Here is a 17350-nt window from a genome sequence, read left to right on the forward strand (position 1 = left end):
TTCATGGAAAGCAAGCAGGTTGGCTGCCATCAGCGGGACCAAACGACCCATGCGACTAGCTGAAGACTGTGTCCAACAGGGGGGTTGGTTGTCAGCATGGGGTACAGTTGACCACTCACAGTGGTTGGGTAAAGAAACTGGCAGGAGGCCAGGTCCTACAGTAAAGCCCAATATGCATGGCCAAAGGCTCGGCACAGTGGGATGTTTGACCTCCCATAGAGACTTGGGCCTGGGGCCATGCAAAAGGTCACCCTTGTTGCCAACCCCCCACTGCATACGTTTTCTCTAGATCCTCACACAATTTTTTTTGTTGCTTTATTCCTCTGGAAGCAATGTTATTTCAGGATTACACACTCTGCATAATGCAGAATGAAACTTGTGTTGTCGAATTGTGTTAATTGTGACATAGGCCAGATTTATAATTGGGTAGATAGCCTGTCCTTTACAAGGACAACAAAGTAAATTACTAAGTCAACCTAATGGAGGTGCCACCCGCAAAATTATGAAATGTCCACTGGGCCAGCAAATATTTCAAGCATTTCAATGTCTGAATATATGGGGGTGTGCCCATATAACCACACTAAACCTGGGCATGAAACTCGGTAAATGGGATAAAGTAGGGTTATTTTACAGTTTAGTATTCACGAGACATAAGCACTGATGATAGCATGAGTACACTAGTTACTTAAATATCAATTTGTTCTCTCTTAGATGGTGGCATTTCGTAATCCACAATATTATGCATAAGATCTGGGAAAAAGAAATTCTCTCTACAGTTGTGGTGACTTTTTTTTGTGAAACTGTTTTTATTGACATTTATCATTTAAGAAACACTAAAATTGATGAATCAGATCACACAGATTCTCCGGCAGGATGCCAAATGTGCTTTACCCCCTCCTCGCGAAAGGGGGAAGCATCTCCATATTCATGGGGAACTAAATTACAAATCAAGTAAAGCTTTCAAATCCCCCCAGAGTATACACCACATCACTAACTGCTGAAGGTACCTTTCAGAAATTGATGATACAGATTAACCTGAACTAAAAGGAAAAAACAGAAACGGCAATAATATAAAACTAACAAAAAAACTCTATCTCCCATATTCCTACCATGTATGATATACAAGTGGGGGTTGGGGTACCAGAAGATAAGGAGTGCCGTTGCCCCCGGAACACATCACCCCCTCTCCTTCCCTGGATTTACCCACCCGGACTGAGCCTTATACAAGGAAAAGGTGCATCACCCTAAGATGTGGACTACAGGCAGTAAGCGGCACACCCCTAGAAAGAAACCTCACCAGGGGGTCACAAATATAGTCAAATCTCCTTCTAGAGTTTCCAGTTTGTCAGCTAAACATTCCATAGCAAGCCCACGCCAGAGTTTGGCATACCACAGCATCATTGGGGGCAGATCTTTTTTCTTCCAGTATGATGATAGGACAGTCTTAGCTGCCCGCAGTGCCAGCCAAAGGATAGAGCGATCACCCTGCGTTTGATGTTGTAGTTCAGGAGCGCGCAGACCCAATAGGACATGTGCCAGTGATGTAGGAATAGGGTAGCCCAGAATCTCTTTTAGATGAGACTAAATTTCATTCCAGTAGGGCCGAATAACGAGGCAATCCCACCAGATATGCCTAAAATCCCCCAACATCCCACATCCACGGCAGCACCTATTTGATGCCTGAGTAAAGAGATTTTTAAGCTTCTTCGGGTAAAGGTACCAGTTATAAAGAAGTTTATAATGAGCTGCCCTAGTCCCCATGGAATGGTTATATTTGACTATATCCTGAAATAGTCGGGACCAAAGTCTCTCCTCCACTGTGCCATCCAACGTTCGTTCCCAAAACTCCAAATGACAATGAGTATACTGACGTGCTGATAGCAATAATCTGTATAGTGTGGAAATGCTTCCCCGCGCCAGCCCCCCTGCTGAAGTAATCTCTCAATAGGAAGAAGCTCCCTGACGGCTGACGCTCTCATATGAGATTGAGGAACCCAATGGAGTAACTGATTATAATGGAAGCGCATGGAGCTGGGGAGATGGAAATCCCTACAGCAATTTTCAAAGGTGCGCACCTGATCCCCATGGAAAAGATCAGCAATCGTTAGACATCCCCCCTCTCTCCAGTCATCAAAAGATCCTGGTGTGGCTCCTGGAGGGAAGTCTGCGTTATAATGAATTAGGGTAGTGGTGAGGGGAAGGTCATGAGTCTGAGGGTACCTGTCACCGTGTTCCACACCTTAAGAGTAATAGCCGTGGGGGTGCTAAGATACACATTTTTCGGGCGGTCACCCCTAGGTTACCACAACACATCATACAATGTCCGCCCCGTCACTGCCCTATCCATATGCAGCCACAGCTTATCTGATTCTCGGAGAGACCACTCCACAATAACCCGGAGCTGTGCCGCTCTATAATATGGAAGAAAGTCTGGGAGAGCGAGCCCGCCTTTATCTCTGGAGCGCGTAAGCAATTAGTTAGAGAGCCGAGCTCTCATGTTCTGCCAAACAAACTGAGTGCACAACCTGCGCAGCTCAGTAAAATAATCTTGGGGAATGTCAATGGGTAGACTTTGAAACAAATATAACAAACGCGGTAGAACTATCATCTTATTGGTATTAATGCGGCCTAGCCAAGAGTGCCAAAGGATGGACCATCTCTTAAAATCAGTTTGCAATGTCTTAAGGTGGGGCGGAAAATTTGCCTTAAATAGGTCTGTCACCCTAGGTGTGAGCCGAACTCCCAGGTATAAGATTTCTTTTTTAGCCAGGGCGAATGGAGAATGGGAGGCCACCACACTCATTTCTGAAGCAGGGACCATTAGATTGAGAATTTAGGTTTCCCCTTTTTCACTTTGAAGCCTGCTGTCTGCTCAAAGAGACTCAACTTCTCCAGCACAGCCCGAAGAGTTTGGCGTGGATTAGTGATAAAAAGCAGAATATCATCGGCAAACAAATAAATCTTGTGCTGATCAAAGCCAAATTGAATGCCCTGAACATTCGGATCTGCCCTAATCCGGGCCGCTAAAGGTTCCACCCTTAGCGCAAAATGCAATGGAGAAAGCGGGCATCCCTGCCTGGTTCTCCTGGACAAATCAAAAAAGTCTGATATCACTCCATTAACACATATCCGTGACCGGGGGCCCGAATAGTTGCTCATCACTATAGCTATAAACTGGTCCCCAAACCCAAAGTGCCAAAGGGTTGCCACTAAAAAGGACCATTCCACCTGGTTGAAAGCTTTCTCTGCATCTAGTGCTAATAACATAGCTGGGACCTGCTTCTTCCCACCTTTTCCATCAGATGGATAACCCCTCTAACATAATCATGGGATTGCCTACCTTTGATAAAGCCCGACTGATCCGGATGAACCAAATCCGGCAACACTCCTTCCAATTGCCGTGCCAGTATTTTGGTGTACATCTTAGCGTCAAGCTTAGGTAGGGCAATGGGCCGCTAGGATGCACAAAGCTGAGGATCCATCCCCTCTTTGGGAATAAGTGAGATCAGGGCTTCCCCATAGTAGGGAAGTGTGTGCTCAGATCGTATGAAATTAAACAACGCAGTTAAATGTGGGACAAGCTCAGCCCCAAAGGTCCTGTAGAAATGCGCAGTGAAACTGGATCCGGAGCTTTATGCAGAGGGAGGGATTTAACGGCTTCCCATACTTCTTCTAGAGTGAATGGGACCTCCAAGAGTTCATTAGTGTCCCTAGAGACCTGCAGAAGCTGAAGATGATGTAAATAGCTCTCCTGGGCTGCAACACTCGGGTGTCTGAGGTATACAAGCGGGTATAGAAGTTCCTGAACGCCCGCGCTTTCTCCTCTTCTGAATGGTACTCCCCCAAGTCATCCCGTAATTGCGCAATGTAAACCTTGGATTGCTTAACCCGCAATTGCCTAGCCAAGAGCGAACCAATTTTGTTCCCCCCATCATAATGAGACCTCTGGAGCCGTAGTAGTGCCATCTCTTCCCTATTCATATAAATAGAGTGCAACTTGCCCTTTATGGAGGTTACCTTTCTCTGATTCTGCCAAGTAGGGGAGAGCTTATGTACCCCCTCAGCCTCCTGCAATGCCTTCTCCAAACCCAATCGCTCTTCAGCTTTTAACTGATACAATGATGTCGCTAAAGAGATACAAGTGCTCCGGATGACAGCTTTGAATGCGTCCCAAGTGGTAGGAAGAGTGGTATCACCCGGGTAATTATTCTGAAAAAACTCCCTAATAGTTCTCCGCAGCGCATCTCGAGTCGTAGAGTCTCTAGTTACGACATGTGGGAAATACCAGCGCCTCCTCCTAGCTTTCGGGAGAGTCCACTCCAAACTCACCTCCACAGGCGCATGGTCGGAGATGACTATCGGGTGCGTAGTAGCCACCCGAAGGAGCTGCCTCAGAGGCATACTTATGAAAATATAATCTATCCGAGAATAGGACCTATGAAAGTGGGAGAAAAAAGTATAATCTTTTGCGGTGGGGTGATACACACACCAAGCGTCAGGAAGCCCCAGTCTATGAAATGTCATTTTGACGGTCTTTGTAAAGCCATTCGTAGGCAGTCTCTGAGGGTGTATTGTGTCCTGAGTGGTATCCCAAATCAGATTAAAGCCTCCCATGTGCACTATCTCATCCTCAGCAAAGCCCCCCAGCACATCCAGAAAGAGCAAAAGAAACTGTGATTGGCCACTATTAGGTGCAAAAATTGTGGCTATTGTACAAACCCGTCCGCCCAAGGATCCCTTGGCCAACAAAAACATGCCCTCCTTATCTAAATGCGACCCGAGAGCTGAAAATGCATGGATCTATGGAACAGCAAGGCTACCCCACAGTGTTTTGTTTTCGCAGACGCTGTAAAAATCTGTGGGTAGTATTTATGCTGCAGCCTATGGCCGTCACCTTTCTTGAGATGTATTTCCTCCAATGCCACTATATCGTATTGGTGATCATCAAAGAATTTCCATAACTGTGATCGCTTATTGGGTGCGTTCAACCCCATAACATTCAAGGTTAAAAAGTGTACCATTATACCAAAGTAGCTAGGAGGTGCTCGCCTATGTGTACTTCTGACCGATCACGTGTTCTTGAGCCCCAAGTACATCCACTCGCTCCCCTGCCCTTCCCTCTCCTGCCTCCTCCCCCAACTGTTCTGCCAAAAGGAATAGGGACACAAAACAATAATCAAATAACAATCTGAAGAACCTAAAACATAACATCAGAACGACTATAAGTCTCCCACATTGAAAAAGAAAACTCTGCATAGTCCTCATGATCTACAGACCCCTGACCAAAGCTCACATAGTGTCTGCTACAAAGATTCCCTTCATTGTCCTAAAAAGAACGATAAGAGAACTATCTCAAAAGCGTTCAGGCCACCAGCAGATCGCGACCCTATGTAGTGCCACCATGCTCTCCTTTGGCAGAATAATCCAACATAGCCTATCACAAAGAGCAGACAGACCCCTGCAAGCATTTGAGAGGTTCATAAACTACTCCTTAGAAGTCCTTCTCCTCCTCTGCGGCAGTCTCCAACTGTCTCCTCCCGGAGACATGATGGATTCTTCCCGACGGCGCGCCTCCTCCTGCCGAGCAATACCATTCTCCACCTTTCTCCTGGAGACCCCAACACTGCCGCCACCTCTCCACATTCCACAAAATGATACGGCTTGTTCTTAAGTTCAAAAGCAATGCCAAATGGGAAGGTCCATCTGTACCGATTGTTCCACACTTTCAACTCACCTGTAATCAAACGGAAGCGCTATCGTCGGAGCAGTGTAGCTGGGGCAATGTCCTGAAACAACCTACATTGATCACCTTGAAAAGACACCACATCTTGATACCTCGCCTACTGGAGTATGTGCTCTTTAACCTTAAAGGAGTTCAATTTCACCAAGATATACCAGGGTCTTTTATTCTCAATGGTGGGACGGTTCCCCACCCTATGCACCCTTTCAATCTGCTCTTCGGAATGGTCAGCGCCCTAAAGCTGCGAGAAGAGACCCACCACAAACGACTCCAAGTCTGGGCCCTCACTGCCCTTCTCCAGCCCCCGCACTCTAATGTTGTCTCGTCAAGAACAGTTTTCCAAGTCCTCGCATTTAAGAATCGATAGCTGGAGTTGCGATTTAAGTTGTGATACCTCCTTCTCCAAAGGCTTACTTGTTGTTTTATCTCTTGGACCTGGGTTTCAAGGTCTAACGTGCTGGTCCCCACCGAGTCCATGTCTGCTTGTAGAGAGGTCATGCAACTACTAACGTCGGATTGAAGCGCCTCCAGCGCTGACTTCAAATCCGCTGTGAGCTCCTCTCGTAATTCCGCCTTAAAGGTGCGGAGGGAGGCCAAAAGATTGCCCTTAATGAGCGTCATGCTGCCAGGTCTCTGAGTCCCAGGAGTCTCCGCTTTGGCAGGCATGAAATAATCAGAGACCCTAGTAGATTGTAGTTTCTTTCGAGGCATAAGCACCCCACAGATCTCACTCATCATGGTGCTCTTTGTGACCACAATAAGCGCCGCTCCTTCTGTTAGCTCCCAGCTGCTACTCGCTAGGACATATCTCTCACTGTAAAAAATAAAAGCCGGTGGAACACAAAACAAATACCAAATCTCTGTGCAGAGACAGGTGACCTCGGCGTCCATATGGGGGGGGGGGGTGTTCAGCCAGCCCAACAAAGGCCCTCTTCGCAGTGCACCAAGGCCGCCCAAAGTGCTCCTCAATGGAAATGCGTCCACGCCTCTCAACTTGCGCGCCCGCTCGCAGATGACAAGGGAGCCCCCCATCCCCCCGCCGAGCCTCTGCCGTCTCCCGCTGCCACAACAAACTTTACCTCATCCGGGGACTCCCCCTAGTATGCGGCTGCCAAGTCTTTCGCTTGCGGCCGAGGCTCAATCAAGGGCCGCCCGCAGCAGCGGGGGCGGCAACCAACTTCCAGGGTGCTTCGATGAGCCCGACCGACTCCCCAGGCTCACAGCATCTTCCGTATGGCCCATGGCTCCCCCCAGACCGCAAAGAAAGCGGGTCCGTAGGTGCTGCGGTCACGGAGCCTCCGGGCTTCACAACCGGATGGCCATGTTGGCTGGCCCCGCCTCTCGTGGTGACTTTTTAACACCACCACCCTAATAAGATACCACAGGGGTCTGCACAACAGGCATCCATACTAGTAAGTTTGGCAGGTGCACTGGAGGTGATTATTAAGGTGGTTTGAGTCACTCCTTGTTCAGGTCACATGAGTGGTATGCAGTGTTTTTGGATAATTTTTAATCTAACTCAGCATCTACCACACATTTATGTGGCTACACCTGGTTTTGACATGTGGTGTAATGTTATGAGAAACATAAACAAAGTTTTTATCTGTTGTATACATCACTTGATTATTAGGTACTTCGTTCTTCCCAACTCCTGAAGTTGCCTAAAGTGAAGTGGGGACGAAACATGTCAACAAGAATTATATGGACACATAATTAAAATGGTTTGGGGCTAAAAACTGCCCATGTATGTGATTCCATGCAAGGACTACCTCCTAGCTGGATTACACATAAAATAAGGAGCACAACCACACCATATGTAATATTGTAGGGCTATTGAAGCCAAAAATGACTGTATTTTAAATTGTTACTTTTGAGTTGAATATTTATGGTGATTTTTTTCAGTCCTTCCTTTTTTCCTTTTTTTCTTTTGATCTTTTTTCCATTTGTTGTAAAATACATTCCAGGTACTAATTTAGTTGAGGAGAGAGGACTACTATGCAAAAGGAAAGTAAATGAAGAGTAGATTATAAATCATACTGAAATCCCAATGATGATGTTTCATTGTCGCATAAAAGTAATGCATGATCTATCCCTACTATATTCATTGGTTTTGTTTGCTGACATTTCAAGCGTTGCCAGGAACCACTGTCACAGCAGTTCCTATCACTGCTCTGTATGTTTTCCAGATGGCACTGTCAAACATGACAGAGCCATACGTCAAAGTCCCATTTTTATTTTATTTAGAATATAATCCACAAACAATAAAATAAAAAAAACAATGCCTCCTTGCCATGGGAGTTTCATCCCTTGGCAAGGGGAGCATTGAGCACTTTTCAGTGCCCCTTACCACCATATTTTTTCCTGGCAGTGATGGGCATTGAAAAACAGCTACATGACAGCCCATCTTAATTAGGTAAGTGGACATATACGCAAACCTCTCATGCTCTTTCTCAATCTGGAAGAGTTAGACCATGCAGAGACAGAGTAGGCTTCACCCTTGCCAATTTTATGGACTACCCAAATTAAATCTGGTGGGCGGGCCATAGTCGTGGCGATCAGAAAACTCTGGGTTTCATTACGGTGTATATGTTTTCAATAATACACATATTAATAATAAAATGCATAATACATGCTTTTTAATTAAATTACATCACTGGTGAAGCGGAGACATGAGGTGGCATATTTCAATTTATTTTGTGGCATATACCCATTAAAATCGTAAAACATAAATTAACCATCACACCAGAGAAGCCTATACCTATTGGATTTTCCTATTCTTGTTTAAAAAGGTGTTCACTGTCTGCCAGTAACCATAATTTCTTTGGTCAGACAGAATGTGGGGAAAGGTGTATATTGCTTGACATTTTTGGGGCTGAACCCATTTGAACGTCTTCTGCTACTGACATAAAGGGTCTCCTCTGGCATTATACACTTCAAAGAGTGTACACCTTTACTGTACGATTAGGTGTATTCACTTGTGAGATTCATTTTTTATGAACGAAGCAAATTATTTGAAAATAATGTTTTAAACATCAGTGGGCCATGTCGCTTGAATCCGTGATACAAATTCAATATTATCCCATCCTCTGTACTCCTAGGTGGGGGACGAAAGAAACTATAGCGGGTGCTAGTAACAAAATAAAATCTCAAGTAATGAAATGCGTATTACCTAAACTGTATATACATTAAAAAGAAAAAAAAGAAATTGGAAAACAGTGCATCTATACTCCAAGAAGAAATCACTTTCCAAAATTATAATTGCATTGGTTAGAAGAGAACAACAAACTCAAACTCCTAAAATAAACTTCAATCAAGAAAGAAATACAATGGTGAAAATGATTCATAGACAGAAGCTATGAGCAGGAATGAAAACGGCAAAAACAGCAAGTACTGCTCTGTAGTACCCAGTGCTGCCTTTGGTTAACAACAGACTGGTGCTTTTGGGGTGTTATGACCTCACGTCCTTGATCGAAAATGGTTGATGATAAACAGTTCACTTGACATTGTCAATCAATCCAGCAATCTAACATATTAAATTAAAAGTAGCCCTAGAATCAGTCGGAATTTCAGTAATGTTTTATATCAAATGTCTAGTTATAACTGCCATGTCTTATGACAGCTGTCATTGATGTCACTAAAACAGATTCCTAACATGAAACATTATTAAATGAGTCAATTTTTACTGAAAGCCTACAAATGAGAGGAACGCTGATGATGGGATTATTAGGCTACGTATTTTTCGACACTTAAGAAATTGACATCGAATTTAGGTCAGACGGTGTAATGGAATATCGAAATTATTCAGAAACTGCTCTATATAATGTCCTCATTTCAGGGATGTGAACGATTTGGATTATAATATATTTTGTCACATAAGTTTCCATTGTGAAGTATTATTTTGGTATGCTTCCAAGCTACTAACATACACATTAAGAGAATTTTAAATAAAATGGCCTTGGGCTAGTACATCTGCGGATTCCAGCAAAATGGGCTTTGATCAGGGTTTGAAAAAGCTCAGCGGTACGTTTTCTGATCTGTTCCATTTCTGCAGTTGTTTGTCTCAAACGAAAGGTCACACTGTGAATATCTTTATTCAGACAGCTTTTTCACTATATGCCACTCTAATGATAGATTTATACGATCTTGGCTCTCCCTCACAAGCTAGTTTAATGATCCCGCCGCATGTTGGTGTGTGAAATAAATGTCGTTAAACTTGCAGTACATCAGTAACATGAAATGAACTTTCTAAAAAGTATATTTTTTAAACTTTAAAAAAGTATGGCCTATTAGTAAAAAATATCTATTGGCGTTGTACACTGGTTGACTTTTTCAGAACCTTAGTTGGAAGTGCAACTTCTCACAGTACATCGTTATTGGCTATTTTTTCTAGATATCTTGAACTGAAGAACACCTCAGAATTAAATGTTGTCCGCAGAGGTTTCTGAAAATGTACTTTTTGACAAAGTATATAAGATTTGAATAAACTGAAATTAAGAGTGACATCTGTCTACTGGAAGATCGTTGTCTTGGACGACTGTAATGACAGTGGCATGAAGAGGCCTATTTAAGATTTTTCTCCGCAATATTCAATTTTAATAATAGGCTGATCTGGAGCAAAGCCTTCTCACCACTGAATGCATCATTAGGATCTGGGTGCAAGAAGTAATGTTTACAAAGTGGCAAGGAGCCAGACAAACGGTGGTTATTTATTTATGAGATGAAACAAATAGGAAACTGAAATGCGTTGTAGGACACAATAAGTACGGGCTTTCTTGGCTTTTGATCGATTGTGAAATGTTTTATGTTAAAAATCTACAAACCTGAGTGAACGTCGCTCAAAATTAGGACACCGCATTGCAATAAACTTTGAATAAGAATATCAAATAATTTGAGCAGTCCTACAATACAAATCAAATGTTTCCAACGAACTCCAATTTTATTCAGCATAACGAGGTGAAGAATACCATTTAGAAGATTGCTGCAAATGTCTACAACCTTTCCAATCAAATATATTGTTTATTCTTTTACATCATTTCAGAATGCACTGTGCAATTTGTTTTTATTTACTCTTCCTGATTTTCCTCTGTATTTAGAAAACAGAAATCTGCCTCCTTTCTCACACACTGATCATGTTTCTCATCCCGCCTAGCCCAAGCGGCCTGTCATGGTTGAACAACAAGTGGGCCGGACCAGCCTGCCACCTAGTTGGAGACCCAGGGGACTGCCTTGTCACATATTCTTTATTTCATTTTAGTTGTCAAGAATGAATAGGTCTCCCCCTTTAAGCCATCCAACACTGAAACTGACAAGGTGGTTAGAAATATGGCAATTTATCAAGTGATCTTATGGGAAGAGCCACCTGTCAAAAGGCAAGGGGACAAGGTTCTTAGGTCAATTAATACAATCTCACAGGGAAAAGGGTACTGAGTCCAACAAATATGTATACTATGGCTGTGCAGAGGTAGACCAATACTCTTATAAATACAAACCTAGGTAGAAGAAAGAAATAGCTCTGACTCCACCTTCGGAACCTTCTGAATTGCCAGGATCTTGAAAATATCTAAGTATTCCAACTGTCCTATGTGCCTTCACTTAGTCTTTTTAATTTTTCCTTGAAGTGTTTGGGATCTTTTTCCCAATTATCACAATGCAGACCAGTTCCCAGCCAGGTAATAGACCTATTTACTGATCTGGTTCCCATTCAAATCCACTTGCACCTAGTCAGGTCATTAAATCAGCTGTCCAATCAAAGTATATTAGGGGTAAAAGTATGCTATTTGTTATATGAACAAAGCAAAGGCATTTTGCCATTTAATAAAAGGCACACAAACACACTACCTTTCAAAATAAACCTTTTGCCAGGCCTAAACCTTCCTTTTTACCACTTATAAGTCATCCCTAAGGTGCACACTATAACACACAGGATATGGTAAATTGTATTTAAAAAGTAGGGCATGTGTTTTAGATATCCTGACAGTGAAAACATCTAAAGTCATTTTTAACTGTTGTAAGTGCTAGCCTGCCCACAGACTCTCCCACTGACTAACACTGAGTTACCCTATAGCATTTATTATGTGCTAAACTAAGAATGGAAGCATAAAGAGATGTGCTGTTAACATTCGAATAAAATGTAATGCAAGATCCTCTATAATGCTGAAGCCAGATTTTAATTTTAAATTTTGGAAATGCCACTTTTAGAAAGTTGCCATTTTCTTGCCCAAACCAACTGTGCCTTTCTGCCAGTGTCCTGGGTCACATGACTAGGAATCGCTTTGCTGCGGGGCTTTGTGCATTGTGTCTAGACATGACAACAAACTAGACCTACGTGAAAGGGGGGAATCTTCCTGGCAGGTTGGCTGGGATGGAGCTGCCTTTTGACCTGAACACACATCAATGGACTGTGCCTCCAGCACACAGAAAGTAACCTGACACGAGGTCTGCCTTGCCTTTTTTCAGTGAAGACATTTTAGCATCAAACCCAGAGGAAGGAGCAGACATGACCAGAGCCAGTTTTGGTTGTAGGTCAGGGAATTTCCCTACTCAAAGGCTGGCACCAGCTAAAAAAAATAAGACCTTCATAACCACTATTTGAAACAGTCTTGGACCTATGGAAGATTCAGAAGAAGGACTGCCCCTCTGGTGGAAGGACTGCCTTGCAGTCTGAAGAAGGAACATTAGACCTGCTTGCCTTAACCTCAGGTATCAAGAGTGAATTCAAGGGTCAGTTGGCTCACCACCTGTGTGAGCTAGAGGGATACAAGCTTCCAGATGCCAGCCTGTAACTGTCCAGCTGCTCAGCACAACTTTTCTTGCCTGCACCCTGCTGCTTGCTTCTGCTGGATTGATTGCAGATCCCCAGGAGGTCCTAGATCCTTGAATGGCATCAGTGTGAACTCAAGAAAAGGAGCAAATCGTGAGGTTTGGGCTCCATGGGACCGCAAGCAACCTATTTATGCTGAAAATTGATCTCCTGCAACAGCTGGCAATGCAAAGCTACAGTAGGACATGTTCTTTGCGCTGACACTGACCATGCGTGACAATTGGCAACACAAGACCTGCAATTTGCGCTAACAGTTACTATCCCTGAGGATCAACAAATGTGTACCTCCAGCACGACTTGCTCTTTGCGCTACAGCAACAACAACAACTGTCCACAATGATTGACCTGCTTCTTGCCCTGAAAGCCTCCTCCTTATGGTCCTCTCCCATTCAAAAAAACTCTTCGTGCCAGACTTAAGAAGGTAACTCTTCAGTAGGACTAACATGGTCACTGTATTTGACTCACATTCTTTCCCCTGGTATAGCAAGACCAGATAAGTTGGGCATCCTGCTTCTTGCCATTTTTTGCTTACTTTAATTTTTTTTAATTAATATCCCCAGTTCTACTAATTGGAGTTTGTTTGTGTTGGTGTAATTTTGTTTACTATAATTTAGTCTAGTCTTCTAAATTGGTTTGCAAGGTTTCTTGTGTTGTATTTGTACTTTATTAATGTTTGAGTGCTACATAAATTCTTTAACTATCACCCTCAAATTAAGCCTGTCTGCTGTTGTGCCCAGCAACAAAATGGTTAACACAGATTAATTTTGTCACTTTTGTGGCTCAGCCCGACAAGGACTGTGGTTGTTGCTTGAGTGGGGCTTCCACCCACTCAAACAATACCCAATTTATGAGAACATCATACAATACAATTGCCAGTCAAATAGGCACAGATATACATTGCATTCTTAGGTATTAATAAGATAATACATACAAACACAACTTCCCCCTTTTAATTTTTTTTTAAAAAAATGACAATCATATCAACACAGGACAAATATCTAGCATCATTACAAAATGGAACATAAAGGAAATTTTCTATCAGGCCAAATTTGTCCAGAGAGTGAATTTGTCGTCCAACAAGTACAATTTGTTCTGAAACAATGGCTGTACTATCATCTGAAAGTGATGACATTTCAACTTCTGCCAAAACCCTCAGGCATAAATCACTTCACACAACAAAAGGATGCAGGTCATTTTCTTTTCATAAGCGCAGATTCCAACAAGATTTATGAAGCAAATTATAAACTTTGTTGAGATTTCATCCTTTATCATCATCAAGACATACAGAATTCATGCATATACTAGAAACCTTTCTAGGCTCATAAAATGATCTTTCATATTTCACATGCTAGTTAGGCATTTTAATCCTAACACTATCACCTGGTTCTTCGGGATTTTGCTTTGCTCTGAGTTTTTCAGTCATGATACTCTTTGTATATGACATGAGAATATTGAATTCTTAACTCAAGGACTTTAGATTTGTTTTCTGTACATCTCAAATTCATTATTTTTATGGCACTTTTCTTGCATCCAAACAGGTAACATGGAAATGCCAGAAACCTAGCCATGATCATCTTAAAAGGAGCTACTTTGGTTACTGGAAATGGTTCTATGTACCCAAGACATAAGTTGTACAGGATGATACACATCTGAACTGGATGGCACAACCACCTGAATACAATTGTTCAACATTCTGTTTACTCTTTCAGCAATGCCATTGGCCTTTGGATTATATAGAGCAATGCATTTATGAGTTATACTACAGGAAGTTAAGAAAGATTTACTCATTGGAAGCAAACTGCAAACTGCTGTCATTAATAATACCTAAATTGATAAGGTTCTATTTAAGTTATATTTAAACCACTTGGATTAAAGGTAAGTTGGAGTAACAATATATCTAAATTCTGATTTCAACATTGTAAACAGGCCTAACAAATTGATTCCCCGGGTGTGCTACAGCATAACAGAAATATTGATAGGGTTAAGAGGGGTTTTTGTGTCAACAGCAAACTAGAACATCTACATCAGTGTCCATTCTTGGCCACCAAAATATTTGTGGAAGTTTTGTTTTGTTAAACCTAAGTGTCTAATGTGAGCTTGAGAAATAGATTTCTTCCTCAATTATATAAGAGGAATTTGTCTATAATTAATTGCACCATAATATTCCATCCTCAATGGACAATTATCTTACTTTCCAAAATCGTTGCAAAGATCACGGTAAGCCATTTCTTTTGCCTGCTCCTCTTTAACAAAATGACAAACATTCCTCAACTCTAGATCAGAATGTAATTTCTCCATCCACTCAGTTTCAGTTATTCATCTATCATTATATTTTTTATATTTTTTAACATCAATGCTGGCAGTAACACCATCTTCTAAGTCATTCTCAAACTTATGACTTTCATATTTTCTTTGTAGGTAATCATGGTTACTCATTTATTATTCTTTTCTTGAACGTGGCCAACATTGAATTAGTATCAATGAACGCAAGCAACTAGGCACATCAGATGTGCTGAATATTTTTATATTTTTTCCACCAGATAAAATAGGAATAAAAAGTTTAGAGCCAGTATATATAGACTATAAGTACTTGTTTCACTTTTCAGCCACCCCAGGCATGTTAAAATCTTTTCTCCTTTAACTGAATGTTTATATTCCACAGGCTTAAGCAGTCTTGAAGCAAATGTTACTGTGCAACCAATATTCTCATGATACCGACTACGAATTGCACCATTGGTTTACAATTAAACCAATTCCATACTAGCTAAAATTCACTGTTAGACATTACTATGGGATCAAAACATCCTGAAACCTTTGCTGAACTGATTAAACTTTCAATCTCTTCCAAAGATTTTTTTTTCTGTCATCATACCAGATAAAAGTAGAGTTGTTCTCAATAAACTGTTTAAACTGTTCTATTGTTACTGCAATATTTTTGATGAATTTGGAATAACACTCACCATGTCCCAAAAATGACATGTGGTTCTTTTTGTTTATTGGTGCATGAGCAATGATTATCGCTCTAATGATATTGTTTTGAAGCAGAATATCATTGCTAAATGTGCTATGAGCCAAGTACTCAAGTATATGTGTGCTAAGAAAATTAAGAATATTCTTATTTTAAATAGAGAGAGGTTTTTTTAGGGCAATGTTGGGTTAATGTTCAATATTCGTGAAGATGAGAATGTCATCTTTGAATTATATAATGATTGTTTGGGTTTAAATATATCCTCTCTCCACTTTTTTAAAATGATCAAATATATTTTACGTAGCTAACAAAGGACTATCTGCATTTGATAGGAAAACTACAGTCTTTAGGTATTATGACATTTACTTTTTTATTTGCTCAGATTTTCATCAAATGCATCACTATGTGTGTCGGAATTGATGATTAATAAACACATGCCATCAATATCAGTACTTTTATATGATTTCCACGTCCTGTCCAACATTAACTTTACCATATGTGTACAGGATACTGTAACCCAAAATTACTCTTCTAGTCTGAGGCTATACTTTTAATAATCATCACGTCTTTTATCAGACTTAGTGCCTCATTATGAGTTTGGCGGTTGTGCGAGCCGACCGGCAAACTCGCAGGGAGGATGCCACTGTCATGCTGGTGGCATCCCTCCCAAGTGAATTACATTATTTCAGCCAGGCTGACTGGCAGAAACATTGTGTTACGCGTTCCCACCATTCTGACCAGGAACAATGCTAGACTATTGGTTTCGGCTTCCTTAAGGGAGCCGAAGTCAATACCATAGCACACCAGTCCCATCAGAATGTGCACTGTCTGAAAATTGCAATATTGCTTGGCAGGGGGGCCCCTGCACTGCCCATGTCAAGCACTATCAGCAGTGCAGGGGCCCCCTTGTGGCCCCTGCACTGGCTTTCTGCCAGCCTTTCCAAGTGGGGTGAACACCATGGAAAGGCTGGCGGAAAGCTGAGTTATAATCAGCACGGTTCAGTGCCGCTGTAGCTGAGTACAACTCAGATCACCATCAGCTTATCAGGAACGATGTTCCTAGTGGGGTAGGCGGTCCCTTGGCAGGTCCGCCCGCCAGAGTTGTGATGTGGTGGTCAGATCGCCTGGAGTGAGGTGTTCTGCCCATCACTGCGAGTGTGGCAGTTATGGGACTGCCACACTCATAATGAGGCTCTTAGTTGTATATACGATCACATGTTTTCTAATACATTTTTCTAAATCATAGGTGAACCATTGTCCATTCAATTTGCTGATTTTAAATGTTAACTTACACATAGGTTCATCACTCGCTTCACAGTTTGCCACCAATGCCAAATTGCAGATGTTTTCTTTGACCTCTTCTATGATATCAACCATTAATACTTTTAACTTGCCTTTTTGTCCTCATTTGTTACAATCTTAGTTGTAACTGGACACACCTCAGGATTGGCTGAAACTAAACTATGAATGTAACCATATCAATGTTTTTAGCTAATAGATCAAAAGGGTTGAAACGCAAGATTTGGGCCACGTGAGTCTTAATAATTGGCATCCCTTTTCTATAAATGAAAAAATTCACATGATTAAATTCAAAGCCAAAACCCTAAAGGTTTATTGAAATTCAGAGTCATCACAGAAGGGAAAAAGTAGTTGGTCAAATTCAAATCAGTAATGCATCAAATAATACCATTTGTGAGAGTTGCGGCTGTGGAGGTGGACTATCTGGGGATAGGGCAAGGTGCTGGTATGGCTGATGCTGAGCCTGTTCAGGCTGAGCCAACAGAGTCAACAGAGGATCTGGGGTCCCATGGCCCCTCTAGAA

This window comes from Pleurodeles waltl, chromosome 5, assembly GCF_031143425.1.
Source record: "Pleurodeles waltl isolate 20211129_DDA chromosome 5, aPleWal1.hap1.20221129, whole genome shotgun sequence".
NCBI classification, from domain to species: domain Eukaryota; kingdom Metazoa; phylum Chordata; class Amphibia; order Caudata; family Salamandridae; genus Pleurodeles; species Pleurodeles waltl.